Source organism: Colias philodice, chromosome 17, assembly GCF_061535455.1.
Source record: "Colias philodice isolate Cphi_HAF_F1 chromosome 17, ilColPhil1 Martin Lab GWU primary, whole genome shotgun sequence".
Classification (NCBI taxonomy): domain Eukaryota; kingdom Metazoa; phylum Arthropoda; class Insecta; order Lepidoptera; family Pieridae; genus Colias; species Colias philodice.
In genome coordinates, this window is record NC_143102.1 from 10828771 (window position 1) to 10834480 (window position 5710).

Consider the following 5710-nt stretch of genomic DNA (forward strand, 5'->3'; position numbering starts at 1 on the left):
GTTCAGTGGTATTTGCGTGAAAGGGTAACAAACATACACATACACATCCATCCTCACAAACTTTCGTAGGATAGGATTCGTAGGATATGGACAAAATTAAAATTCTTAATAGGCATGTATTATGCAAAAAAAAATTGCAAATGCTTTTTATTTGAGAAAACAGGTTTTATTACAGAAAATAAAAAATTATAAGTTTTATTCTTATTTACAGTTTCGCTCGCATAGTATCCAAATAAAAAAACAACAGAGAAGACCAACATACATAATATAAAAATCCAATGAAAAGATGGAACTGGTTGAACCATGGTTGAACTGACATACACAACCAAATGCCCACTGCAAACAGAATTGACCCATAGAGTCAATAAAGAATGTCCAATGACGAAATATATTTTATCTGTAACCCTTTTTTCCATGGGTCGTGGGCCATAAACATTTATGGGACCAAGATAACGTCGTGGTTTAGACATACAAAAGTTTTTTATCATGCAATATGTATAAAAGATCTTCTGTATCAGGTATTTTAAAATACTTTTTTCTTTTATTTAAACCTCCATTTTAACAGAAGACTGAAGAGGAACAATAATTATGAATGCTTCTGTTAATTTTAATCTCAGAATGTATTGCTCGCTTGTTTTTAATTCTATTACATATTATAAATTGTATGCATGATTATCGATATAAAGTCTAGTTAAATTACTGCGTTACTTATTTATTAAATTTTTTAACAGTTAAAAGAAACAACAGTTCAATTATATCGGTTTCAATGTCCTTGTGTGCATCTCAAATCGATTGGTCACACTAGCAATACTTACTAGCTATCCGCCCGCGGATTCACCCGTGTTGAGTAGAATTTAACAAATAAATACACTAAAACCACGGATTACTAAATATGTAGTAATTTCCGACACAAACCCACAGTATTCAACTAGTATTGCAGGCAAAGCAAGATAACGGTTTGCTAGCTTAGCCACAGGTGCGAGCCGTTTATGGCAAAATCAAGACCTGGGGGGTAACCGGCATCTCTTATAGCAAGCTTATTATAACATTACTATGTCTTTTCGTACCGTGACACCCTTAACGCAAGCTTGTTGCAGCGTTAAACTGATTTTGTTTTTCTAGCAATTTTGATGACGTCACTCGTAATAGTTCACTCAATTATTGGGACCGGTGCGAACTGCGATCTATTTGACAATTTGACAGTTATCAGATAATAATAGAACTTTACATCGGCTTGTTCGAAGAAAAGGCTTCAAACCTTTTGATTTAAGAAGAATCGTGTACCTAAATAGTAAACAAGTGCGTAATCATCACGAGTCCCTATAAGATATGGGGGCATCATATGAACAATTTGAAAATACAATATAACCTACAGATTTATCTGTGTAAGTACCATACCCAATGCAAATCTATTTAAAAATACGTCTGTTTATGTACACATTCTCCACTTGTTATTTCTCTGTATAATAAAATGCAACTCTACAGTTTATTCCCTAAACATAAATTTTATCTAATACTTAATGTAAATCTATAAAAGATTGTTTATTATTTCTTCATGATTCAATATATTTCATCATGTTATTATTTACCTATATAGAATATAAGACTATAAAAGTAAATCTACACTCAAATACACTACCCATATTATACTTATCTAATCTGTTGTTAAGGATCTCATTTAATTTTGAGAAATAAAACCATTATTTATTTCCAGATTCTACAATCAATTCCGAGCACTAGGAATAAGATTACCCAGAGTAACCACATGGAAGCATTGATAGTATTCAAGAAGCCATAGTGCCAGCGCAACATGAATATATTTTTTTCAATAGGAAGCAATATCATACTTTAAATGTCATAAGCAATATCATACTTTAAGTGCAATAAAAAACATTTATAAATCCAAAATCTTTATTTAGTCCTTTTTATTTATTTATTGACAAATCATTTGCTCCTTTACTTCTCTTGATATCATTTATATAAAAAAAAGAGTGATAAAACATGGAAGTATTCGAAATTAGATTCAATTCTATTTAGCTTAAATATTTATTAAAAACAATTAGGTAGATATATATAACTCAAATCCAAATTTGTAAGTAAAAAGCATATTAAAAACACCCTTGATTAAAAAAAATTAAGTTTTATTTAAGCCTTTAAAACTTAAAATGCAATAAACAAAAACTTTATATTTACATCACAATGAATAATTCCTACACTAATAGATTAATGGTATTTATATTTTTATTTTAAATTTAAATCAATTATTGTATTTGCACAATAAAGAGTAGATAAATAATTTAAAAACTTGCAGCACTTATGTATACTTTTAATTTCATTTTTATTAAACTTAAATGAAAACAATGTAGGTACTATATTAAGGTACAATTAAATTTTTACATTTTCAGATGTATGATACAAATATGAATATTTTAAGTGTAGACATGGTGGCGCCTCCCCCAACTTGAAGTTCTCACTACCACATGATCATCTCCCAAGCCGGTACTTCCTTGTTCAATGTTTGGGCAAGCCGGCAATCAACACAACTGTGAAAGATAAATTGGACTTAAACTGATTCTTTGTTGCTTTAAAATTTAATAAGTACTTACATTTAATATGTTTACTTTTATTATTAAAGGGCTTGTCATGGTGTATGTAAACGTCTAAAAAGAAGTTTTTTAAACAATGTCGGTATGGTTTGTTAAATACCTTATTTGTTAATAATTTTTCAAGTATTTCAACGTTTTAGTTGTTTATCTTGCAATTCTTAATATTGTATTAAAAAAAACTTAAATGTGTAGGTACAATGCCTTAGAAAACTTTTAATATAAGTAGCTTCTAACCAAACATAGATAAGTAGGTTTGCTTATAAATTAATATAAATATTTACTTTTGACCAGCTGCTCTAGTTTTTGTGAACTCCCAAATCATTTGCACTTATACTTTCAGAGAATTCTATCAACTTCGTCTCAGCATAACTTTTAACTCGTTGGGAGTTATTTATGTAACTTTGTCTTTGTAACTTTAGGGTCAAGGAGCTTCGCGCACTCTGCACAATGTTCTGCTGCAAGTTAAATAAAAATTACTTCAATTAACAATAATCAAAACAGACGAAATCATGCAAAAACCAATACTTTATTCGTAAAAATATATCTGTGTTATCATAAATCGTCCAATGTTTTAGATATATTTATTACTCGTATATTATCTTACCTTGCTATTTCAATTGCTCTTTCATGCCTCTTTCATGCATTTTTTAATGCATATTACTCAAAGAATATACTACTCTCTAACGAGAGATATTACTTATCTTTCGCAATTTTTCAATTTGATTTATCCAAATTTTAGATAATAATACGAGGACAGTGATTATGACATTTGGATTTTTGACGTTTAATTTTCAATCACCGCCATTTTTATAATAACAACCTTGTTTTGTTGAGTTCACAAAATAATCTTACTTTATTTTGGTACCGGGAGCCTTTTCAACATGATTACTATACGATTGCCTACAATGTCCAAAGAGCGAATGAATTCCGAAGTTTTGTCTATTTTTTTAAGATTAATAGCTTGGCTACGAGGCTTTTAGGCCAAGTCGTAATGATTTGTATCGAACATTAAACGTCAAAAATCAAAATGTTATGTCACTGTCCTAATAATTCATATTATTATCTAAAATTTCAGATAAACATAAACTTAAATATGTGAATCTCATCTCTGGATAAATGAGAAAGTGCGAAAAAGCAATATTGAAATAGCAAGGTAAGATAAAGTACGAGTAAGGACGATTTATGATAACAGACTACAGAGATATATTTTTACGAATAAAGTTTTGGTTTTTGCATGATTTCGTCTGTTTTGATTATTGTTACTTAATTGAAGTAATTTTTATTTAACTTACAGCAGAACATTGTGCAGAGTGCGCGAAGCTCCCTGACCCCGAAATTACAAAGACAAAGATAGGTACATGAATAACTCCCAACGAGGTAAAAGTTATGATGAGACGAAGTTGATAGAATTCTCTGCTGAAAGTTTAAGTGCAAATGATTTGGGAGTTCACAAAAACTAGAGCAGCTGGTCAAAAGTAAATATTTATATTAATTTATAAGCAAACCTATCTATGTTTGGTTAGAAGCTACTTATATTAACAGTTTTGTAAGGAATTACCTGTGGGAATTACACACCTACACATTTAACTTTTTTTTAATACGATATTAAGAATTGCAAGATAAACAACTAAAATGTTAAAATACTTGAAAAATGATTAACAAATAAAGTATTTATTATTTAACAAACTATACCGACATTGTTTAAAAAAACATCTTAAATTACATACACCATGACAATCCCTTTAATAATAAAAGTAAACATATTAAATGTACTTATTAAATGTTAAAGCAACAAAGAATCAGTTTAAATCCAATTTATCTTTCACAGTTGTGTTGATTGCCGGCTTGCCCAAACATTGAACAAGGAAGTACCGGCTTGGGAGATGATCATGTGGTAGTGAGAACTTCAAGTTGGGGGAGGCGCCACCATGTCTACACTTAAAATATTCAAAGAAAATGTAAAAATTTAATTGTACCTTAATATAGTACCTACATTGTTTTCATTTTAACTTTTAAGTTTAATAAAAATGAAATTAAAAGTATACATAAGTGCTGCAAGTTTTTGAATTATTTATCTACTCTATATTATGCAAATACAATAATTGATTTAAATTTAAAATAAAAATATAAATACCATTAAACTGTTAGTGCAGGAATTATTCATTGTGATGTAAATATAAAGTTTTTGTTTATTGCATTTTAAGTTTTAAAGGCTGGTATTATAAATAAGACTTTATTTTTTTAATCAAGGGTCTTTTTAATATGCTATTTACTTACAAATTTGGATTTAAGTAATATACCTAATTATTAATATTTCATCAAAATAGAATTGAATCTATTTTCAAATAATTCCATGTTTTATTACATTTTTTTATATATAAATGTTATCAAGAGAAGTAAAGGAGCAAATGTTTTGTCAATGAATAAATAAAAAGGACTAAATAAAGATTTTGAATTTATAAAATATGTTTTTAATTGCACTAATACATTTAAAGCATGATATTGCTTCCTATTGAAAAAAATATATTCATATGTTGCGCTGGCACTTTATAGCTTCTTGAATACTATCAATGCTTCCATGTGGTTACGCTGGGTAATCTTATCCCTAGTGCTCGGAATTGATTGTAGAATCTGGAAATAAATAATGGTATTATTTCTCAAAATTAAATGAGATCCCTAACATAAGTATAATATGGGTAGTGCATTTGAGTGTAGATTTACTTTTAAGTGTTTTATTATATAAATAATATAACATGATAAAATAAATTGAATCAAGAAGAAATAATAAACAATCTTTTATAGATTTACATTAAGTAGGTATTAGATAAAATTTATGTTTAGAGAATAATAATAGAGAAATAACAAGTGGAGAATGTGTACATATAAACAAACGTATTTTTAAATATACTCTTAAGATTTGCATTGGGTATGGTACTTACATTACTTTTATCTTACACAGATAAATCTGTAGGTTATAATTGTATTTTAAGATTGTTCATATGATGCCCCCATATCTCATAGAGACTCGTGATGATTGCGCACTTCGCAATAATAAATTATTTACACGATTCTTCTTAAATCAAAAGGTTTGAAGCCTTTTCTTG

The 5710-nt window shown here is 28.5% G+C and overlaps 2 long non-coding RNA genes across 2 annotated transcripts; one reads left to right on the top strand and one right to left on the bottom strand.

Moving 5' to 3' along the window:
- Positions 1–2154: 2154 nt before the first annotated feature.
- LOC149481348 (uncharacterized) lies at positions 2155–3251 on the bottom strand. Its single transcript, XR_016316961.1, has 3 exons — positions 3211–3251; positions 2888–3061; positions 2155–2543 (listed from the first exon to the last, which is right to left on the bottom strand). It is a non-coding gene; the product is annotated as an uncharacterized LOC149481348 (long non-coding RNA).
- Positions 3252–3639: 388 nt separating this feature from the next.
- On the top strand, positions 3640–4528 carry LOC149481349 (uncharacterized). The gene is made up of 3 exons (XR_016316957.1): positions 3640–3759; positions 3901–4081; positions 4435–4528. It is a non-coding gene; the product is annotated as an uncharacterized LOC149481349 (long non-coding RNA).
- The last annotated feature ends 1182 nt before the right edge of the window (positions 4529–5710 follow it).